Source organism: Bombina bombina, chromosome 12, assembly GCF_027579735.1.
Source record: "Bombina bombina isolate aBomBom1 chromosome 12, aBomBom1.pri, whole genome shotgun sequence".
Classification (NCBI taxonomy): domain Eukaryota; kingdom Metazoa; phylum Chordata; class Amphibia; order Anura; family Bombinatoridae; genus Bombina; species Bombina bombina.
In genome coordinates, this window is record NC_069510.1 from 109,055,147 (window position 1) to 109,081,064 (window position 25,918).

Here is a 25,918-nt window from a genome sequence, read left to right on the forward strand (position 1 = left end):
GAAATATACTTAAATAAACTATTAAACCCTAAACCGAAAGCCCCCCACAACGAAATATACTAAAATAACCTAACGCCCCCCCTAACTTTATATTAAAATTACAATTTCCATATCTTAAATTAAATTAAAAGTTACCTGTCAAATTAAATAAATCAATTTTAAACTAACAATTAAACTAAGATAATTATTAAACTACAATTAAACTAACTACCAATTAAATTAAACTAAACTACACATTAAAAAAATCCTAACACTACTCTAAAAATTGTCTAAAAGTATCTAATTACAAAAAAAATAACTAATTACAAAAAAACACACTAAATTAGGTAAAAATAAGAAACAAATTATCAAAAAATAAAAGAATTACACCTAATCTAACAGCTCTATCAAAATAAAAAAAGCCCCCCCCCCCCCAAATAAAAAACCCTAGCCTACAATAAACTACCAATGGCTCTTAAAAGGGCCTTTTGTGGGGCATTGCCCCAGAGATATCAGCTCTTTTACCTGTAAAAAAAAAATACAAACACCCCCCCAACAGTAAATTATCAGCCAATAGGATTTAGAGCTGCTAAAATCCTATTGGCTGTTCCAATCAACCAATAGGATTGAGCTCTCATCCTATTAGCTGATTGGAACAGCCAATAGGATTTTAGCAGCTCTAATCCTATTGGCTGATTAAAATCTTTCAACCAATAGGAATGCAAGGGACACCATCTTGGATGACGTCACTTGCATTAAAGTTCCAGTTTACGGCGGCGACCATATGAAGAGGATGCTCCGCGCCGGATGTATTCAGGATGGACCCGCTCCACACCGGATGGATGAAGATAGAAGATGCCGTCTGGATGAAGACTTCTTGCCGCATGGATGAGTACTTCGCTGGCTGGATGAAGACTTCTTGCCGCATGGATGAGGACTTCGCCGGCTGGATGGATCCTTCAAACGGGACTTCAAGAACTGTAAGTGGATAGTCGGGGCTTAGTGTTAGGTTTTTTTAAGGGCTTTTTGGGTGGGTATTATTTTTAGTTTAGGGTCTGGGCATGTAAAAGAGCTAAATGCCCTTTTAAGGGCAATGCCCATACAAATACCCCTTTCAGGGCAATGGGGAGCTTAGGTTGTTTTAGATAGGTTTTTTATTTGGGGGGGTTGGTTGTGGGAGTGCTGGGTTTTACTGTTGGGGGGTTGTTTTTTATTTTGATAGGGCTATTAGATTAGGTGTAATTATTTTTTATTTTTGATAATTTCTTATTTTTTGTAATTTAGTGTTTGTTTTTTTATGTAATTTAGTTAATTTTATTTTTAGTAATTTTAGTGTTTAGTTTTTTTGTAATATTAGGTTTTAGTGTAAGGCAGGTTAGGTTTTATTTCACAGGTAAGTTTGTATTTATTTTAACTAGGTAGTTATTAAATAGTTAATAACTATTTACTAACTAGTCTACCTAGTTATAATAAATACAAACTTACCTGTAAAATAAAAATAAAACCTAAGCTAGCTACAATATAACTATAGTTATATTGTAGCTAGCTTAGGTTTTTATTTTACAGGTAAGTAAGTTTTTAGTTTTAAATAGGAATTATTTAGTTAATAATTGTAACTTTAATTTAGCTATATTTTAATTATATTAAAGATAGGGGGTGTTAGGATTACGTTAGGGTTAGTGTTAGGTTTAGGGGTTAATGGATTTATTTATTGGTAGTGATGTGGGAGGCCGGAGGTTTAGGGGTTAATAACTTTAGTATAGTGGCGGCGACATCGGGAGCGGCAGATTATGGGTTAATAACTGTATGTAGGTGGCGGCGATGTTGGGGGAGGCGGATTAGGGGGTGTTTAGATTCGGGGGTTCATGTTAGGGGGTTTAAACGTAACTTTTTATTTCCCCATAGTCATCAATGGAGCTGCGTTACAGAGCTTTTCATTCAGCGATCGCAGGTGTTAGGCTTTTTTTTGCTGGCGCTCCCCATTGATGTCTATGGGGAAATCGTGCACGAGCATGTCAAAGCAGTGCTTGATTTCGGTGTGGTGTGGAGCTCAATACCATACCACTACCATATCACCCGCACAAGCCTGCTTTTTTTAAACTTGTAATAGCAGCGCTATAGGGAGGTGAAATAATGCCGCTTTCGCAGTGGTCGTTAAAATCCCTATAGTGCTCAAAACTCGTAATCTAGCTGAAAGATATTAAAGGAAAATGAAACCCACATTTTTTTTTCTTCTATGATTCAGATAGAGCAGCAATTTTAAATTAATTTCCAATGTACTTCTGTTATCAAATTTGCCTCAGTCGCTTGGTTATCTTTGTTAAAAGAGCACTCATGCACTACTGGGAGCTAGCTGATCACACTGTGTGAGCCAATGACAAGACACATACATGTGCAGCCACCAACCAGTAGAAACCTCCCAGAAATGCATTGCTGCTCCTGAGCCTACCTAGGTATGATTTTCAACAATGGATACCAAGAAAACAAAGCAAATTTGATAATAAAAGTAAAAATGGAAAGTTGTTTAACCCCTTAATGACCGGACCATTTTTCAATTTTCTTACCCTTAATGACAATGGCTATTTTTACATTTCTGCCGTGTTTGTGTTTAGCTGTAATTTTCCTCTTACTCATTTACTGTAGCCACACATATTATATACCGTTTTTCTCGCCATTAAATGGACTTTCTAAATATACCATTATTTTCATCATATCTTATAATTTACTATAAAAAAAAATATAAAATATGAGGAAAAGGGGGGCGGAGCCTGGCCATGCAGGGTGATGGCAGCATAAAAATTGGCTCTGATGCTCCACACCCGGTTAATGCCTATAATTCAATATCAACATCCTAAGTTTTGATAACTTTTACTGCAGATCTCCCTACAACAATACCCGCACCTCTCTAAGGGCTGAGAACATCCCGGAGCTGTACTTTTTGTGCCCGCCTCATCGAGGCTGACAAATTGCGGCTAGCCTGCATCGGCTCTTTAATACGACACGGAGGAGGCGAATCGGACTGCTGAGCAAACTTTGCTCCCCTGACTACATCTTGAGGACTATCGCGGCCGCATACACTCACACAGTGACCCGGTGGGGGATATCACGAGCCGCTCACTGAACCTCTCCATTAACGGTCTCGTCCGCTGGCGGCTGCACCGCATCACGGAAGAGGACGACACATGGCGGCTCTCCCAGAGGCTAAGAGAGCGTTACCAGAGACCTCATGAACATCAGTGAAAGCCGGTAAGAGACCTCCTTAATAAAATAGCCCCACACCTTACGCTCCACACGCCTGCAACACGGAGCTTACATAGAAAAGACAGCCTCCATATTAAATTTTCAATCCGGGGCAAGACCTAACATTGCAAGGGACAGTCAACACAGCTAAGGCTCTCTTTTGGTGTTTTTGCCCTAGGCCACTGATCGCAGTCTGACTACACTACCCCTACTATCCAGAGCCACGTGGGGCCCATATAGGCTTAACTGCCTGAATCATTTAACAGACCGGCTGCAGCATCTCACTGAGCTCTCCCTGCCACTCTCACTGGTGGCTCACTGGTTTAGTATTTTATTGTAAAACATGGCTAGCAGGAAACATAACAATAAACCTGAAAAAGACTCAAATCATCAAGCCTCACTAACTTTCTCAGAGTTTCACCACCCTAATTTAGAACCCTCAGATTCCAGACCCCCCTCCCCCACTCACATGGCTGATGAACTACCTGTTACAGAGACCTCACAACAACAAGTATACCTTACAAGACACGACCTCAATACCATCTCTTCTAAAGAGGACATAAATAAAGTGCTTTCAGAAATGAGGTCTCTGTTTGGTGACATAAAGAAAGACATAACCCAGGTTACCCAGCAAGTACAGGCCTTAGAGGCCAAACATGATACCCTCCAAACAACAGTTACCACTAACTCTCAACTGCTCAGTGATCATGAAGAACATATCCAATTTTTACTTTCAAAAGTTGAGGATTTAGACAACAGGGGGCGTCGCAATAACATCAGGATAAGGGGGACCCCTGAATCAGTTTCCCCAAAGGCCTTAGAGGGTTATTTGCAGGACTTATTCCGCACGCTGAAAGGCACACCTGATTCGCCAAACATACCTATCGAGAGAGCTCACAGGGCCCTTAGACCAAGGCCCCCACCTAAGGCCCCACCTAGAGACATAATTGTTAAGTTCCTTAGCTACAAGGATAAGGAATCAATCACACTAAAAGCAAGAAACATCAAAAAATTTCACCCACGCAGGAATCCCTATACAAATCTTCTCTGACCTTAGCCTAATCACGCTACAGAAAAGAAGGGATCTCAAATTTATCACCTCGGAACTCCAGGCCAATGGGATACAATACAAGTGGGGCTCTCCCGGTGTGTTTGATGGCTTCCAAAAATGGTGCTCAGGCTATTTACAGGTCCCCAAACGACCTATCTGAGTTTGCAGGACACTTGATATAAATATCCAGCACCCGGAGTCCTCTGGGGGCTTCCTCTCAGGACTTCCCTTCGCAAGGCTCTGGGGGCCCCTCTCGCACAAGGGACACTTGAAAATTCCAGCCTTTTGATCCTCTAGCACCAGATTCAAATATTCCAGAGGTACAGCAAGTCACTATTTCTCTACTGTATTGACTATGCCACTAGAGATGCTGTGACCTGAAATGGCCTGGTTTGACTGTTATTGTTTGATTGTTAATGGTTCTTTTTCCCCTTACAGTTACCTAAATTGAGGTTCAATATGTTCTTGTAATCTAATGAATGTACACTGTATATGGAGACTGCCATGAATTTGCTACTACCAGGGGTCCTTGGTGATGTCCCACACAATTACACAACTAAGTTGGTAGTTCTTAGTTTAATACCAGTCAGACATAGATACCGGAGGGCACAGCCCTTCTAGTTTCCCTGATCCTACAGCAAGATATCTCATATATGCCCAGTAACTTCGTTTAGGTTAATACTAGCTTATAATATCCATAACCCCTGAGCACCCTGACCTTTATGATCCTACGCCCAGCGTTCATACAATACTATAGCCCACTATACATACTATAACCTGTCTACTATACTAGGTACCTGAATTGCTCGGCCCCCAATTATCCCCGCCCACTATTCGCTCATAAAGAGGTTACATCTAGTTTCCCCTCTATCCCGGTGGGCTTTTACTCTAGAGATGATGGGACCAATAAGAAGGGGGCTAACCCCCTGACTCTCCTGAAGAGGCCCCATATACCTCAATACCTCTGGCCTAGGCAGCAAAATTCCCCATAAGAGGAGCTACTTCACTAGCCTTATTCCCATCCCTCATGGATCTGTATAGGTTAAATGTTGTATTTGTTACTGCAAGCGTAATTGTTTTTCAGGCCTTTCTTTAACGAAAAATGTTGTAATTGTTTTTGTATTTGCACTTGTTTTTTCAGATTTTCTAAGTTGATTCTCAGTTATATATTACATTTCACTCATTGACCGGGTGTGGAGATATTGACCCCCACACTTACTTTACTCTAACCTTCTATCCTTTTCTCTATAGGTTGGATGGTATTGTACAAGTCTTTCTTCTTATTGTTTCTCTACTATTACTAAAATCTGTTTCTACACTAAACTAATCTCTCACTTTACACTTATCTTCATCCCTCTCCTCTTTTCCACCTTCCTTCTCCATCCTCTTCCCCTTGTCTCTCCTACCCTCCCCTCCCTTCCTCCCCCTTTTTTTTTTTTTTTTCCTTTCTCTCCCACTCCCTCATCTCTCCCTTGCTCACTGAATCCCCAGCACTACTAAACACTTAAAACACAAAATGACCTCCCAAACAGCTCATAACCTTTCCATCATGTCCTTAAACGTCAAGGGTATTAATATACCAGAAAAGAGGTTCCCATCTCCTTAGAGATGCGACTAGGTTGAACTGCGATATATATTATTCCTGCAGGAGACCCATTTCAAAAGAGGTAGAGAACCGAACTGGTTACACTCCAAATTCCCTCACACTTTTTTTGCATCTGGCACCTCCAAGAAAAATGGAGTGGGGATACTTATCCGCCACTCGACGCCTTTTATCGCACAGCAGATAGATAAAGACCCAGAGGGCCGCTACTTAATAGTGGTGGGCACTCTGCATGGCCGCCCAGTCACGCTAGCTAACGCCTACTTCCCCAACCAAACCAACACAAATTTATGTCACTTACTTACCAGCAAAATTTTGGATCTACTGAAGGGAGCTCTGCTCCTAGCAGGAGACTTACAATCTGCCTTTAGACCCTCAACTGGACACCTCCAGGGGGTGTGGCCTCCGCTCACAGCGAATAATTAAACTATGCAATAGTAGATTGGAGGAACTTGCGGTTCACGACACATGGCGCACCCTACACCCTACAAGACGAGACTATACTTTCTTTTCCCATCCTCAAGACGTATATACCAGAATAGACTACATATTTACTGATCAGTCTACATTGGCATCAGTGTTGAGTACTCAAATTTTGCCCATGACCTGGTCAGATCATGCCCCGGTTCTTTGTAGACTGAAATGGCCCACAGTACCTGACCGGCCATTTATTTGGAAACTTGACGATTTCATGTTTAATAATCAGCTAATCAGAAGTAAGATTGAAAACACTTTGACTGACTATTTCACTTTGAACGACACACCTGAAATCCCTAAACACATATTATGGGAAGCGCATAAATGCGTCCTGAGAGGGGAACTGATCAAACAAAAAGCCATTTTGGCGAAACAAGCAAGCGTCAGATATTCTTCCCTTCTATCTAACATAAGAGAACTAGAAGCCAAACACAAAAAAGATCCAAAAGATAGCTCTACCCTTACTGCACTGACACAAGCTAGAAAAGACATCCAAGATATCCACACATTAGAACACCAGAAAATGGCATTGAAGACCCAACAAAAATACTATGAGTTTGGTGACAAACCGGGGAAATTGTTGGCACGAGCCATTAAGAGGAAGACCCTGAAATCACACATTCACTCACTAACCGATAAGTCAAATAACACCCATACCAACAGCCCTGGTATAGCTGAAACCCTAAGGACATATTACTCTGGCCTTTATAACCTGGAAGGCCCTTCCGGCCTCTCTTCAGAGGACGATAACGCGCAACCCTCCCCTGACATGAGCCTATATCTGAACTCAGTCACCTTATCTACTCTGTCACAGACAGAAGCAGAGGTTTTGGACGCCCCCATCTCCCCTGAGGAGGTATTACACACCATCGAGGGCTTGCCTTCTGGCAAAAGCCCAGGCCCTGATGGCTTTAGTGCCAAGTATTATAAAATCTACAAAGCTGTATTAGCCCCTCACCTGGCCCGCCTATTCAATTCTATAGACTCCTCCCAGGGCTTTCCCCCCTCCATGCTGTTAGCTCACATAGCAACTATCCCTAAGCCGGGCAAACCAACCAATAAATCAGAAAACTTCCGCCCAATTTCCCTTCTCAATGTGGATATAAAGATATTCGCGAAAATCCTCTCAACTAGGTTAAATAAATTCCTACCCAATTTGGTATCTCCTGACCAAGTGGGTTTTGTCCCAGGCCGCGAGGCAAGGGACAACACCATAAAAGCTACCCTACTTGGAAACTATGCCCAACTGAATGAGATCCAGGTGATCTTTGTCTCAACTGACGCCGAGAAAGCCTTCGACAGGATCAGCTGGAAGTTCCTGAAGGCGGTCCTGTCGAAAATGGGGTTTGGTAAAACCTTCACACACCGAGTCTTTTCACTTTACACAGCCCCTTCAGCACAAGTCAGGGTCAATAATATCCTCTCTGATCCATTCAGCATAAAAAATGGTACCAGACAGGGGTGTCCTCTGTCGCCACTACTGTTTGTGTTGGTGATGGAGAATTAGAATCAATACTAAAATCGGGGGAATTAAAATCGGGGAACAAGAGCACAAGCTGTCCATGTATGCGGACGATGTCCTGCTATCATTATCGGACCCTTGTAGGTCATTACCCGAAGCACTACGAGAATTTGAGGAATATGGTAGACACTCGAACTTCCATTTAAATAAAACCAAATCCGAAATTCTAAATATTAACCTCCCCCCCTGAAGAACTCAGCCATTTGTCTTCTTTGTGCCCCTTACGTATACAAACCCGCAAATTAAAGTACTTAGGGATAAACCTTACCCCATCTGCGGAGGGTCTTTTTGAGGCAAACTATACAAACTTGCTCACAGTGATTACGGGTGATCTCTCCTCATGGAGAAACAAACCTATCTCCTGGCTTGGGAGAATAGGCATTATCAAAATGAATATTCTGCCCAGAATATTGTATTATCTCCAGACTCTTCCAATCCCCCCTCCCGTCCCATTTTTTACACAGACTACAAAACGTGTTGGAGGAGTTTATATGGAGGGGGGGGGAGACCGAGAATTGCACGAAAGACCCTGTACCTGCCGAAAGACAGGGGGGGGCTGGGGGTACCACACTTGGCTTTATATAAAAGCGCCATCCTCTTGCAACATCAGGCGGAGTGGTGTCATAACCTTCAAGATAAAACCTGGGTCCAAATATGTAGAGTAATCCTAGGTAGGCAGAACATTGGACTGTTGGGGTGGATCTCACCTAAGTCCAGACCAAAACTTATCACCGGTTACCCCCTCATCAGGGAGTTTTTCACATGCTGGGATAGATTGCTAATAGAACACCCACACATCTCCACAAACCCTTCGCCTCTCACATCCTTCTTAAACAATCCAGACATACCCTTCACCTGCACGCAGAGAGTAATGGTGGATAAAACACAGGTGCCACAAGTATCCTTCCATCGGCTCCTCACAGATCAAAAACTTAGAACCCGGTCTGATACTGGTACTTTCACACTCAACTTCAGCACTATCTAACGACACATAAAAAACTGCACAACATCACCAGGAACCCAACCACCTTTGAATCCCTGTGTCTACTCCCGCAAACACCGAAACATATGATCTCCATTACCTACCGCTTGCCTCTCTTCACACACTGACACCCCACTGCCTACTTACCACACGATATTGGAACAGAGAAACTTAACCTACCCCTGACAGATAAAGACTGGGGGAAAATATTTAGAGCGCATGCAAAGACATCAGTCTCAGCAAAACTACTGGAGTCCAACTTTAAATACTTGTCAGGATGGTATCTCACCCCTGCCAGATTACAAAAAATCTATAAACAGACAGACGGAAGATGTTGGCGAGGTTGTGGGGAACCAGGTACCCTTCTACACCTTTGGTGGGGTTGTGATGTTTGTAAGATCATATTGGCCACTCAGTGATGACTGCCATGGAGAAGGTGGTCGGGACCTCTCTGCCTAGAGCACCTAGCATCCTTTTGTATCATGACCTTCCCAAGTTTAAAGACAAGGCCACAAAATACCTTTTCTATTTGATGCTAAACAGCGCAAAATCCCTTGTCCCCAAAAATTGGAATAATGTGAACGCGCCTACACTGAGTGACTGGGCCGGCCAGGTAGACAGATACCTCCTATTGGAGAGATTTAGATTCATGAGAGAAGACAGGATAGAAATCCATGAATACATGCTGGAAAAGTGGAAACAGGGTAGGCCGGATTGCATTTTAGTGGCCTAAACCCTTATGAACGAAGGAGGCATGACAGGCCTGCTGTCCACAGCGGGGTCTGGCATGGATTTCCCCCTTCTCTTTTTAAGAGACGTATCTGATTTAACTCCCTCACCCCCCGTCTCCCCCCCCATTCCCCCCCCTTCTTTTACCCACCTCCTCTCCTCCCCTTTCTGCCCCCCCCCCCCTTTTTTTTTTTTTCCTTCTCTCCCTCACTCCCCTCTCCTTCCCTTTCTACTTTACTCTCTTCTTTTTCTTTCTCCTCGGACATGGGCCTACCAGTAGCCCTATGACCGAAGCTCAACTATCTTTTCTGACTAAATACTGTTATATATTTAATAATATTGTTAGAGTACATCGAAAGGAACATGAATGGGCTTATAGACTCTCAAATGGACTCTTTGTTATACCTAGCCCACTTTTTGTTACGCTATTTTTATGCAACCAATTGAACTCCATGGAGTCTTTTGTACAAATATTCCTGTATTCCATGACTTTTGATGTACGGATTTTGTATATTTTCTGTTTACTTTTCAATAAAGCTTTGAAAACCAAAAAAAAAAAAAAAAAAAAATATGAGGAAAAAATAAAAAAAAAACACTTTTTCTAATTTTGACCCCAAAAATCTGTTACACATCTACAACCACCAAATAACACCCATTCTAAATAGTTTCTAAATTTTGTCCCGAGTTTAGAAATACCCAATGTTTACATGTTCTTTGCATTTTTTGCAAGTTATAGGGCAATAAATACAAGTAGCACTTTGCTATTTCCAAACCACTTTTTTTTTAAATTAGCACTAGTTACATTGGAACACTGATATCTTTCAGGAATCCCAGAATATCCCTTGACATGTATATATTTTTATTTAGAAGACATCCCAAAGTATTGATCTAGGCCCATTTTGGTATATTTCATGCCCCCATTTCACCGCCAAATGCGATCAAATAAAAAAAAAATTGTTGACTTTTTCCCAATTTTTTTCACAAACTTTAGGTTTCTCGCTGAATTTATTTACAAACAACTTGTGCAATTATGGCATAAATGGTTGTAAATACTTCTCTGGGATCCCCTTTGTTCAGAAATAGCAGACATATATGGCTTTGGCGTTGCTTTTTGGTAATTAGAAGGCCGCTATATGCCGCTGCACACCACATGTGTATTATGCCCAGCAGTGAAGGGGTTAATTAGGGAGCTTGTAGGGAGCTTTTAGGTTTAATTTTAGCTTTAGTGTAGTGTAGTAGACAACCCAAATTATTGATCTAGGCCCATTTTGGTATATTTCATGCCACCATTTCACAGCCAAATACGATCAAATAAAAAAAAACTGTTACATTTTTCACAATTTTAGGTTTCTCACTGAAATTATTTACAAACAGCTTGTGCAATTATGGCACACATGGTTGTAAATGCTTCTATGGGATCCCCTTTGTTCAGAAACAGCAGATATATATGGCTTTGGCGTTGCTTTTTGGTAATTATAAGGCCGTTAAATGCTTCTGCGCAGCACACTTATAATATGCCCAGCAGTTAAGGGGTTAATTAGGTAGCTTGTAGGGTTAATTTTTAGCTTTAGTGTAGAGATCAGCCTCCCACCTGACACATCCCACCCCCTGATCCCCCCCCTGACCCCCCTCAAACAGCTCTCTTCCCTCCCCCACCTCACAATTGTCACCGCCATCTTAAGTACTGGCAGAAAGTCTGCCAGTACTGAAATAAAAAAAAAAAATTTTATTTTTTTATTTTTTTTCATACAGTCTGCAGTGATGGATCCCCCCTTACCCCACAACCTCCCGGATCCCCCCCATACATCTCTCTAACCCTCCCCCTCTACCTATTTGCCGCCATCTTGGGTACTGGCAGCTGTTTACCAGTACCCAATTTGCCCCCCAAAATAGTTTTTTTTACTTTGTTATTTAAAACATTTGTTTTCTGTAGTGTAGCTGCCCCCCCCCTAAATAATCTACTTCCCTCCCCCTCCCAGATCCCTTACTAAACAACATAGATCCCCCTGCATCTGCCTCTGTCTTTATTTTATTTTTTCACTTGCGGGCATATTTTGCGTGCGCACGCACACGCACCCACCTCCCCCGCCCCCCTCGCCGCACCCGCCCCCACTCACCGCAACGGCCGAAAATCAATTGCTACACTAGGTTTGGAAATATAAAGACATTAAAACATAATGTGCTCTTACAAGATGCTCGCTGCCACCAACGAATATGTGAGCTTATCATTGCCAATGCAGAGAGGGCCACAGAGTGCCCTTTCTGAATCGGTGGGTGTAAAATAAGGGATTGCAGTGATGCCTCAATATTGAGGCATCACTACAATCCCTTGGAAGCAGCTGGAGGCGATCATGATCGCTTCCAGCACTTCTAACAACAGAGGACGTACCAGGTACGTCAATTGTCATTAAGGGGAGTTTTTTCCATGACGTACCTGGTACGTCCTCTGTCATTAAGGGGTTAAAATGAAATGCTCAATCTGAATCCCAAAAGTTTAATTTTGAATTTACTGTACCTTTAAGGTACAAGTTTTGCCAACAAAGTAACTCAAAACTGCCCCCAGAACTGCTGTATAGTCCTCCTACCAGCAGGGGGCCACAGGAGAAGGCAGATTCTCACACATATGTATACCAGAGAAAGGCATCAGCAATTATATTCTCTTTTGGGAAACTATAAAAAAAATGCAGCTGTTGATTACATTTTGATCTCCACCAATTGACGCGTGAGTACTCAACTTTATTTAAAAAGTTTGCACCACTGTGTGCCAGTTATGTACTGCATGTATTGTACCACTAAGTGTCAGACACATTGGGGAAGAATACACATGCGCTGTCGAGAAATTTTATTCCATTTTCCCCTCGCCACACATAGGCAGGCGCAGCAAGCCGTGCGCTGAGTATTAAAGTACAGTAACCCCCGTTACTGGCTGAAAATATGAACTAACACCTAACGAATGCGCAATATCTTTCTACCTGTCAACCGCCAAACCCGCCAATGATCCAACTAATAAAGTATATTAACCCCTAATCCGCCATTCACCCACATCGCAATAAACCATAAGCCTTAATTACTAAGCCCCCTTTTTTTTTCATAGGGATTAGGTTTAATTTTTTTATTTTTAAAAATTTGGTTTATTATTTTTAATGTTAGATTTTTTTATTTTTTGTCATTTTAGATTAATTTAAACTTAGTTTTATTTTTAAAGTAGGTTTTTTATTTTAATTGTAACTTAGTATTTTTTAATTTAGGTAATTGGGGTTAATGTAGGGGGTGTTAGGTTAGGGGGCTTAGTAATTTAAATAGGTTAATTGCATTGTGGGGTTTGGCGGTTTAGGGGTTAATAGATTTATTAGGTTAATTGCGATGTGGGTTAATGGTGAATTAGGGGTTAATAGTTTAATTAGGTTAATTGTGATGTGAGTTAATGGCGTGTTAGGGGTTAATACGTTTGTTAGGTAGTTTGCAATGTGGGTGAATGGCGGGTTAGGGGTTAATACATATATTAGGGAGATCGTGATGTGGGTGAATAGCAGGTTAGGGGTTAATACATATATTAGGGAGATCACGATGTGGGTGAATGGCAGATTAGGGGTTAATAGTTTATTTAGGCATATTGTGTTGTGGGGCGTTGTCGGTTTAGTGGTTAATACTTTTATTATTAGTTGCGATGTGGGGGGATTGCGGATATAAGGGTTTTTACGTGTCAGGTTTATTTTTGGGAGGCGTGTTAGACTTTTATGGGAGATTTAACTTTTTTTTTATTTTCTTAGGTACCGGCAGTTTCTAACGTGCCGTAAGTCACTGGCAACTCCAGAAATTAGTATTTACGCACATTTCTGGACATCGCTAGTTTATCCGACTTACGGCACTTTATGAACTGCCGGCGGAGTTTATGTGATTCCCCGATGTGCGAGAGGAAATTACAGGTGACGCGGGTTTCAACAGTTACGCTGAAGCCTGCGCCGTATATGTAATCTCGCCCATGGTCTTATGTTGCTTCCATTCATCAAACACAGACATTCTGTAGAAACAAATTTAAACTGAATTTATAACAAATTAGTAGCTTTTTTTAAAAAATAACAAGAGGAATCATAGAGGATAGAAGAATCACTATAACATATACTTGAAGCAAATTAGATGAAATGTATAGTTTAAAGTGAATAATTTATACCCAGTATAGATTCATTCTCACTATACAGGGAGTGCAGAATTATTAGGCAAATGAGTATTTTGACCACATCATCCTCTTTATGCATGTTGTCTTACTCCAAGCTGTATAGGCTCGAAAGCCTACTACCAATTAAGCATATTAGGTGATATGCATCTCTGTAATGAGAAGGGGTGTGGTCTAATGACATCAACACCCTATATCAGGTGTGCATAATTATTAGGCAACTTCCTTTCCTTTGGCAAAATGGGTCAAAAGAAGGACTTGACAGGCTCAGAAAAGTCAAAAATAGTGAGATATCTTGCAGAGGGATGCAGCACTCTTAAAATTGCAAAGCTTCTGAAGCGTGATCATCGAACAATCAAGCGTTTCATTCAAAATAGTTAACAGGGTCGCAAGAAGCGTGTGGAAAAAACCAAGGCGCAAAATAACTGCCCATGAACTGAGAAAAGTCAAGCGTGCAGCTGCCAAGATGCCACTTGCCACCAGTTTGGCCATATTTCAGAGCTGCAACATCACTGGAGTGCCCAAAAGCACAAGGTGTGCAATACTCAGAGACATGGCCAAGGTAAGAAAGGCTGAAAGATGACCACCACTGAACAAGACACACAAGCTGAAACGTCAAGACTGGGCCAAGAAATATCTCAAGACTGATTTTTCTAAGGTTTTATGGACTGATGAAATGAGAGTGAGTCTTGATGGGCCAGATGGATGGGCCCGTGGCTGGATTGGTAAACGGCAGAGAGCTCCAGTCCGACTCAGACGCCATCAAGGTGGAGGTGGAGTACTGGTTTGGGCTGGTATCATCAAAGATGAGCTTGTGGGGCCTTTTCGGGTTGAGGATGGAGTCAAGCTCAACTCCCAGTCCTACTGCCAGTTTCTGAAAGACACCTTCTTCAAGCAGTGGTACAGGAAGAAGTCTGCATCCTTCAAGAAAAATATGATTTTCATGCAGGAAAATGCTCCATCACACGCGTCCAAGTACTCCACAGCGTGGCTGGCAAGAAAGGGTATAAAAGAAGAAAATCTAATGACATGGCCTCCTTGTTCACCTGATCTGAACCCCATTGAGAACCTGTGGTCCATCATCAAATGTGAGATTTACAAGGAGGGAAAACAGTACACCTCTCTGAACAGTGTCTGGGAGGCTGTGGTTGCTGCTGCATGCAATGTTGATGGTGAACAGATCAAAACACTGACAGAATCCATGGATGGCAGGCTTTTGAGTGTCCTTGCAAAGAAAGGTGGCTATATTGGTCACTGATTTGTTTTTGTTTTGTTTTTGAATGTCAGAAATGTATATTTGTGAATGTTGAGATGTTATATTGGTTTCACTGGTAAAAATAAATAATTGAAATGGGTATATATTTGATTTTTGTTAAGTTGCCTAATAATTATGCACAGTAATAGTCACCTGCACACACAGATATCCCCTTAAAATAGCTAAAACTAAAAACAAACTAAAAACTACTTCCAAAACTATTCAGCTTTGATATTAATGAGTTTTTTGGGTTCATTGAGAACATGGTTGTTGTTCAATAATAAAATTAATCCTCAAAAAATACAACTTGCCTAATAATTCTGCACTCCCTGTATACATTTAAATCATGGAAATAAAGCATTAAAGGGGCATTAATCTTTAGGGTTTTATCCCTTTAATGTGATCCCAATTATCTACTTACCTGCAGTAGTGTGTAAATGTGTCTACAAATACATCTTTTGCCTTTATTTTGTCATTTGAAATAGCAACTGTTGCCTGTTGAAACCACCACCTATAATAAAAATGTAAATACTGCAGTATTGCTATGTAAATGAGAGGCAGCAGAAACAGATCAACCCTCCCAATGGGGATGGGAGAGAGCTCATTCCTTTATAAAGGTTATTTCGGTGTCAGCTTTAAATGCAAGGATCTCTTATCTGCCACTTGCCTGAGTGCCCTGTCCCTTTAATCATTTGATGTTGCAGTTCTATATTGGTCAGTGATGGAACATCTAGAAGAGTTGGATTTCTTCATGAACACATAGAAAATAATGTCCTTATATGAAGAGAAGAGGGTCTTGGTGGGAATGTTCCCTCAATGGTAATTTTGCAGTTGCCAAAGTATTTTTTCCATAATGTCACCAAAGCCAATATGGCTCATCATTGTTACCTTTACAGACTATTCACAGACAGAATACCTGCAGGGGGAGGGGCTTTCAAGGATTTAACCTTAACCCGAGCGTTACATCTAACTGCTGGGGGAGGATGCTGTGCCCCAATGTTCATTACTGTAACCCTAAAAACCTCAGCGGTGCCAGCTGCCCTGAATTTGCATGGTCATTTTATATACCCAGTTCTCTAGGCACAGCAAGAAGGGGGGATATAAATAAAGTATAGTCTACCCTAACACCTAAACTTAACCCTGATCCATGACCATAAACCTAATCCATAACCCAATCTGTAAACCTATCCATAATGCATAACACCAATCTCTACATAAAATAAGCCCTCATCCTGACCATAATACTAATTTCTAATTCTCACCATAATACCTAACCACAACCCCTAGCTCTCACCGTAATACCTAACCACAACCCCTAGATCTCACCGTAATACCTAACCCAATCCCTAATTCTCACCGTAATACCTAACCACAACCCCTAGCTCTCACCATAATACCTAACCACAACCCCTAGCACTCACCGTAATACCTAACCCAATCCCTAATTCTCACCGTGATACCTAACCACAACCCCTAGCTCTCACCATAATACCTAACCACAACCCCTAGCTCTCACCGTAATACCTAACCCAATCCCTAATTCTCACCGTAATACCTAACCACAACCCCTAGCTCTCACCGTAATACTTAACCACAACCTCTAGCTCTCACCATAATACCTAACCACAACCCCTAGCTCTCACCGTAATACCTAACCACAACCCCTAGCTCTCACCGTAATACCTAACCACAACCCTTAGCTCTCACTGTAATACCTAACCACAATCCCTAATTCTCACCGTAATACCTAACCACAACCCCTAGCTCTCACCATAATACCTAACCACAACCCCTAGCTCTCACCATAATACCTAATCACAACCCCTAGCTCTAACCATAATACCTAACCCCAATCCCTAGCTCTGACCATAATACCTATCCCCAATTCCTAGCCTTAACCATAATACCTAACCCCAATCCCTAGCTCTAACCGTAATAACTAACCCCAATCTCTAGTCCTAACCATAATATTTAACCCCAAACCCTAGCTCTAACCATAATACCTAACCCCAATCCCTGGTTCTAACCATAATACCTAACCCCAATCCCTAGCTCTCACTGTAATACCTAATCCCTGGCCCTAACCCCAACCCGTAACTCTAACCATAATACCTAATGCCAAATCCTGACCCTAAGCTTAAAGGGACACTGAACCCAAATTTTTTCTTTCATGATTCAGATAGAGCATGCAATTTTAAGCAACTTTCTAATTCACTCCTATTATCAAATTTTCTTCGTTCTCTTGCTATCTTTATTTGCATCTAAGTTATTTTTTTGGTTCAGCACTTGTTTATTGGTCGGTTAAATCAATCCACCAATCAGCAAGAACAACCCAGGTTGTTCACCAAAAATGGGCCGGCATCTAAACTTACATTCTTGCATTTCAAATAAAGATACCAAGAGAATGAAGAACATTTGATAATAGGAGTACATTAGAAAGTTGCTTAAAATTGCATGCTCTATCTGAATCACAAAAGAAAAAATTTGGGTTCAGTGTCCCTTTAATAACTAATCCTAATCACTGACCCTAACCTTAGTATACAATCTCAATCCCTAACCTTAACCATAAAACCTAACCCCAATCCCTGACCCTAACCATAAAACCTAACCCCAATCCCTGACCCTAACCTTAATACCTAACCCCAATCCCTGACCCTAACCTTAATACCTAACCCCAATCCCTGACCCTAACCTTAATACCTAACCCCAATCCCTGACCCTAACCTTAATACCTAACCCCAATCCCTGACCCTAGCCTTAATACCTAACCCCAATCCCTGACCCTAACCTTAATACCTAACCCCAATCCCTGACCCTAACCTTAATACCTAACCCCAATCCCTGACCCTAACCTTAATACCTAACCCCAATCCCTGACTCTAACCTTAATACCTAACCCCAATCCCTGACCCTAACCATAATACCTAACCCCAATCCCTGACCCTAACCTTAATACCTAACCCCAATCCCTGACCCTAACCTTAATACCTAACCCCAATCCCTGACCCTGACCTTAAAGGGACAGTCTAGGCCAAAATAAACTTTCATGATTCAGATAGAGCATGTAATTTTAAACAATTTTCCAATTTACTTTTATCACCAATTTTGCTTTGTTCTCTTGGTATTCTTAGTTGAAAGCTTAACCTAGGAGGTTCATATGCTAATTTCTTAGACCTTGAAGCCCACCTCTTTCAGATTGCATTTTAACAGTTTTTCACCACTAGAGGGTGTTAGTTCACATATTTCATATATATAACACTGTGCTCGTGCACGAGAAGTTATCTGGGAGCAGGCACTGATTGGCTAGACTGCAAGTCTGTCAAAAGAACTGAAAAAAGGGGCAGTTTGAAGAGGCTTAGATACAAGATAATCACAGAGGTTAAAAGTATATTATTATAACTGTGTTGGTTATGCAAAACTGGGGAATGGGTAATAAAGGGATTATCTATATTTTAAAACAATAAAAAATTCTGGTGTAGACTGTCCCTTTAATCACCTAACCCCAATCCTTGACCCTAGCCATAATACCTAACCCCAATCCCTGACCCTGACCTTAATACCTAACCCTAATCTCTAACCATAATACCTAACCCCAATCCCTGACCATAACCATAAAACCTAACCCCAATCCCTGACCTTAATACCTAACCCCTATCCCTGACTCTAACCTTAATACCTAACCCCTATCCCTGACTCTAACCTTACTACCTAACTACAATCCCTGACTCTAACCTTAATACCTAACCCCAATCCCTGACTCTAACCATAATACCTAACCCCAATCCCTGACCATAACCATAAAACCTAACCCCAATCCCTGACCATAACCATAAAACCTAACCCCAATCCCTGACCCTGACCTTAATACCTAACCCCTATCCCTGACCCTAACCTTAATACCTAACCCAATCCCTGACCATAACCTTAATACCTAACCCCTATCCCTGACTCTAACCATAATACCTAACCCCAATCCCTGACCCTAACCTTAATACCTAACCCCAATCCCTGACCGTAACCTTAATACCTAATCCCTATCCCTGACTCTAACCATAATACCTAACCCCAATCCCTGACCGTAACCTTAATACCTAACCCCTATCCCTGACTCTAACCTTAATACCTAACCCCTATCCCTGACTCTAACCATAATACCTAACCCCTATCCCTGACTCTAACCTAGACAACTAGCAGGTTAACCTCATAGATGCAAGAGAGAGCTACACCACATTGCTTTGTGTTAATACATCTTGCTCCCCCACCATAGCCATGGAAGCTGCAACACTAATAATGTAAAATACATTTATTTCTACCCCTACTAGTAAATTAGCTGCAGATAAGTATATGGAAGTCTAGCTAAGTGTGTAATGCACATGGTTGCCAGCAGAGGGCGTACTTGTTATGAGAATAGAATATACAGTATATCAGCTTCTCAACATTTTTTGCTGCAAGTAGAACTACAGGAATAAATGTTTGCCCCCCAAGAACCCCCCCCCCCCTCAACATTCACTAAAACACATAAAATATTATTAGATAAAATAAAATAAAAAACATGCATACCCCAGAATGTTGGTATCAGATATATTTTATTGTTTTTAGAGACTGATTTTAAAAATATTACAGAAACATATGATACAAACAACAGTTTATAGAGAAAATGCACACACAATACACATACACAGCAAGATTACTAGTTATGCGCTAAACCCGGTGCGTAAATAACGCTAAATATTTAGCGTTATCGCACTTTCCATAATGCTTTCATTACAAGTTAACAAAAAAACCTTCTTGTGTTGTGCGATATGGTGCAATAAGCTCCGTACCGCACAAAAGTCAAGGCCTGACTTGACGTGCTCGTGCACGTATTTCCCCATAGACATCAATGGAGAGAGAGTGTTAGAAAAAAACTAACACCTGCGATTGCGAAATGGCGATCGCTATAACTCAATCCCCATTGATATCTATGGGGACAAGAAGGTTACGTAAAAACCTAACACCCTAACATAAACTCCTAGTCTAAATACCCCTAATATGCCGCCCCCGACATCGCCGACACTAAATAAAATTAATAACCCCTAATCCGTTGCACACCCGCATCGCTAACACCTAAAAAACCCTATTAACCCCTAAACCGCCAGCCCGGTTACACTATAACTATCTTTAAATAAAAAAAAAAACTAAGCTTAAACTATAAATAAACCTAATATAACTATTTTAAAAAACTAAAATATACAAAAAATAAAAAACCTAAGTTACAAAATTAAAAAATCCTAACACTATGAAAAAAAAAATACATTACAAAAAAACAAACTAAAGTTACGGAAAATTTTTTTTCTAAGATTACAAAAAGTAATAAATGAAATTATCCAAAATAATAAAAATTAAACCTTATCTAATACCCCTATAAAAACAAAAAGCCACCCCAAAATAAAAACACCCCCTAATCTAACAATAAACTACCAATAGCACTTAAAAGGGCCTTTTGTAGGGCATTGCCCTTAAAGGACCAGTCAACACATTAGATTTGCATAATCAACAAATGCAAGATAACAAGACAATGCAAACGCACTTAGTCTGAGCTTCAAATGAGTAGTAGATTTTTTTATAACAAATTTCAAAGTTATGTATATTTCCACTCCCCTTGTACCATGTGATAGCAATCAGCCAATCACAAATGCATATACGTATAGTCTGTGAATTCTTGCACATGCTCAGTAGGATCTGGTGACTCAAAAAGTATAAATATAAAAGACTGTGCACATTTTGTTTAGTAGAAGTAAATTGGAAAGTTGTTTATAATTACATGCTGTATCTGAATCATGAAAATTTTATTTTACTTGAGTGTCCCTTTAAGCAATCAACTCTTTTACATAAAAAAAATTACAAAGTACCCCCTAACAGTAAAAACCCCCACCCAACCAACTCCCCAAAATAAAAAAATGTAAGTCAAAAAAACGCTAGCGTAATAGCCTGACCAAACAACTTGTTATACGGGAGACCTGAAAATTCCACACTCAAAAGCCATTTTTTGAGTGCGGAATGGAGAGCTGCGATACAGGCTAAAACGCTAGCAGTATAGCCGTACTCCTGCGACTTGTAACATGGGGGAAATTAATATTCCGCGCGCAAAGGACAATTTTTCAGCAGTAAAACTTGTAATCTTACTGACAGTTCTCTAATAATATGTCACTTACATCAGAAAAAAAACATATGATGAGGGAAGTAATATTTAAATTGCCATATTTCTGCATCTAACATCATTTAATTGTGGCATATTTGGTGTAGAAAACTTAACTTGACATATTTCACCATGGCATTTCACTGTGGCACTATATATGGCACATATCACAGCGCTATACTTGTCATTTCCCGTGATACATTTTACACCAGTGTTTCTGAGGGTTTCCCTAACTGAGTGCAAGTGAGTAAGTCACAGTGACAGTTTATGTGTGTGTAATATATATATATATACACATACACACTATATGGCCAAAAGTATATGGATATCCCTACTAATTTTTGAGTTGGTTTAGCCACACCCATTGCTAACAGGTGCATAGATTCCAGCACATAGCCATGAAATCTCCATAGACAAACATTGGCAGTTCAATTGGGCATTCCGAAGTTACTTTAAAAGGGGCACTGTCATAGGATGTCCCCTTTTCCACAAGTCAGTTTGTGAAATTTCTGCATAACTAGATCTACCCCAGGCAACTGTAAATGCTATTATTGTGAAATGAAAGATCCTAGGAGCAAAAACAGGTAAACCATGCAAACTCACAGAGCGGGGCCGCTGAAGCGCATAGCGAGTAGAAATCTCTAATATCATCTCTTGCATTACTCACTACAGAGTTCCAAATAGCCCCTGAAACCAACATCATCACAACAGCTGCAGGTCTGGGGCTTCATGAAATCGGTTTCCATGGCGAGCTACTGTACACAAGTCTCACCAAGCGATGGCTAGAGTGGTGTAAAGCACACAGCCATTGTACTCTGGAACAGTGAAAACGCGTTCTGGAGCGATGAATCACGCTTCACTATCTGCCAGTGGTCATCTTAATGCTACAGGATACAAAGACATTTTAGACAATTGAGTGCCTTCAGCTTTGCGGCAGCAGTTTAGGAAAGGCCCTTTCCTGTTCCAGCATGACCGTGCCCCTGTACACAAAGTAAGGTCCATGAAGACATGGGGTAGATTTATCATACCCCGGGCGGACTTGATTCGCTATAGTGAATCATGTCGGCCCTGCATCACTGAATGCCAAAGGCATACGCTGACGGCATTTAACATTGCGCAAGCAGTTCTGGTGAACTGCTTGTGCAATGCCGCCCCTGCAGTGGTGTCAATCAACCCGATCGTATTCGGTCGGACGGATTGATGTCTGCAGCCACAGAGGCAAGACCGCTGCTTCTTAACTCCTGTTTCCGGCGAGCCTGAAGGCTTGCGCGGAAACGGGTATACGGCCTCATTCGGTCCGTGATAAATCGACCCCAGAGTTTGATGAGTTTGGTGTGGAGGTACTTGAGTGACGTGCACAGAACACCTTTAGGATGAACTTATATAGGGGCTTTAATTTACACAGAGGGGCCGATTTATCAACCCCCGAATGCAGCCATATGCTGCTGTTTCCGCGCGAGCCACATTGGAAATGATTGGGTTGATTGACACTCCCTGCTAAAGGCTGCATAGAGAAATGCTTGTGCAATGATAAATGCCGACAGCGTACGCTACAGCCGATCATGTCCGCCTGCACAATGATAATTCGGCCCCTATAGCTTTAAAACATGGGACATTAGGGTTTCTAGGCCTTTTTGATGGCCTAATATAAAAGCCTAGAGACCCCCTCACAGAAAAAAATATGTGCTTAAACTTTATATCCCCAAGACACAAACCATTTAAAAGAGAAGACGATTGCCTTTTAAACAGTGGGTCTTGGAGGTTTTGAGGCCTTACGAGAACTGAGATTAAGGTTTTTTTATACTTACATCCCCTCATCCTGCTCCCTTCTTATGCCTGCAGCAGTCTGGCACTTCCGGGTTTACAGGGTTTGGTGACATCACTAGGCCATCCGTGGTGACGTTACCGGCATCTCTGGACTCCCTCAATCTGGGCTTAAGTTGGCAGATAACAAGGCTAATCACAGTCATTATGATATTATAAAATGCATTGTTTTACAGTTGATATGAGTTAAAGCTAGTTAGGAACAGATATGTAGAAGGGTTAGCCTAAATGCAAGCCTGTCAGCGGTCCTGCTGTATGATCAACCTGCACTGTGTGGAACACATTGTGCTTACATTTCTGTGTTGCTTGCTTTCGGGTTATTTAGCTCCCCTCATCAGAAATAGGATTATTGCACCATAAATGGGCAAGACTCTTTGACAGAAGAGGATTCTCAGGACTAAAGGCAACCATTCAACCCTTCATTTGATTTAATTTGCTTTCTTTAACCAAAGTTTATATATTATATACATATAAATACAGTGTGTGTTTGTAAGTGTGTGTGTATATATATATATTACAATATTAATTGTGAGGGGGGTGGACGTCTTGGTGAGCTCCCACACTTTTTTTTGTAGGACTTGACCCCTGGATATAAATATCATTCCTCCTCCATCTACTGTTCCTGGACATTTTTCATTACATGAAGAGGGTGCATTCATTACTTTTGGGAAATACAGAACCTGGCGACCAGGAGGAGGCAAAGACACCCCAGCCAAAGGCTTAAATACCTCCCCCACTTCCGTCATACCCCAGTCATTCTGCCAAGGGAACAAGGAACAGTAGGAGAAATATCAGGGTGAAAAAAGGTGCCAGAAGAACGAAGAAAATATAATTTAAGGCCGTCCACAGAAAAAAACAGGCCGGAGCTGTGGACTCTCCCCGTTCAGAAGAAAAGAAAAATTTCAATTAAGCATAATTTAAGTTTTTTTTCTTAAAACGGGGAGAGTCCACAGCTGCTTAAAGAGGACACTGAATGCAAACGGGCGGGAACAAAAAGACGGCCCAATTTGAGGGCACCACAGCCTGACACAACCCGGATTCCCGATAAAAAACAACTTCAGCTGAAGCAGGGAGAACAAAAATATGGAAAGAGGACAAGGCAACTGCCCATCAATTAGAACCATAAGGATCCCAGTTAGAGATCACTCTAAATTCTGGACTCTACTGAGCACAAAAGCCTCTGAGGAGACCAAAGTCCCACTCCCTAGAAGCATACAAATAAAAACCTCTCCATGAACAATGGCAAGGGAAACAACAAACTAACTCCCACACCTCATTCCCCCTAACTGAAAGAAGGGAAGAATCAGACAAGAAGGTCAGAAAAAAACCTCCAGAAACAATCCCTAAATATTCAAGGACAAAACAGAGAGAGAAGCCCATAGCATAACTCGAAAAAAAAAAAGAGCGGCTACTAGGCTGCAAGAGGACAAAGTCCCGTAGAAAATACTCTACTGACGGAGGAGAAAGGAAAAATTCCAGATCACCTCCTACATGGATCCAAAAGGAACCAATGTAAAGCCTTAACCAGAGCCGAAATCCCAGAAGGACAAAAGGACAAAAAGTAGAACAAGACTACCTTACCATCAGCTAACTAGCACAGAGAAAACTGAACACCGTAGCTCAGAAAAAAACCACGGGAGCAGAACAGAAATGGAATAGTAACATCTGTTTATGCCACAAACGAAGGCTGCAGGCTTCCATCGCATAGGCAGTCAGACTAAACGTCAAACCATAGTAACTAGCCAACCGAGTAGCTAGCAAACTTGCACCAGGACATACCTGGAAGGAACAAGCGAAAAAACTCAGAAAGCAGGGTGGACCAACTCCCCCCCTGCAAGAAAACGGGGTAAGGGAGGACAAATCCCTGACCATAAGGAAGAACTGACTACCCGCTAAGGGAAAGTTCCCAAACCTACTGCAAGGGCTCCCAACCCAAGTAAGGATACTTCAAGAGACAAAATACGTGTTCGATGCCCAAACAGAGCAGTCAGAAATCCTGACCCCTACTCCGAACGAACAGTCCTATCACAGAAGTGACTGTCAATGTCCCAAAAGACAAAGAGATTAAAAAAATCCCCACATCAACAAGACCCAAAGATCAGATAACGAATCTCCAACCACGAGTATCTCAGGAAAAGAAACAGGAAGGAGGCACCAACAGCCAGAGAGAATAACTCCGGATCCAGGATACCTATCCTCATTACTCCTCAGAAACTCGAAGGGAGGGTAAACTGCAGACAAGAGACGAGGAAACTACCTCAGGAGGAGATAACTGGAGAAACGCAGTAGACCAGATCCTTCCAAATAGAAGGAAAGAAAATGAAGAGAACTAGGAATATTCCAGTAAAGAAATTCCCAGGAAAAACTCCTCCATCTCTCCTGAGAGAGAAAAAGAACTGCCCCTGTAGAAACAAGGAGATTTCCCCAGGACCGGGGAAACAATCCTGCTACTGAACGCCGGACAGTTCCAAGACTATAAAAATCCTGAAAATAGAGTAACCAAAATGCCAAGTCAAAGATAAGGACTAGGTTAAAAAAACGGACCCCCAAAACCAGGTGCTGGATCAGGACCAAAAACCCTGCGGAACAACCACAAAATAACTTGGAAATGACATTTGCACCAAAGTTGATGCATTAGAAGAGAAAAACAGTTAGAGACCAGCGCAAATATGACCTGATACAGACACTTATATTCAAGGAGGATTCCCAATATAACCTCCAACAAAAATAGACAAGAAAATAGAAAAAGATATAAGTGCGCAAAGTATGCAATGGCGGTCTTCTGATTTCTCCCAATTTGTTTGGAGTGGCGTCTAAGTGGAAGACAGAAATGTCCGCTTGAGATAGATATTTAGAATAATTCAACAAACAAATATCGGTACTTACACATTAGTAACGAAAGAT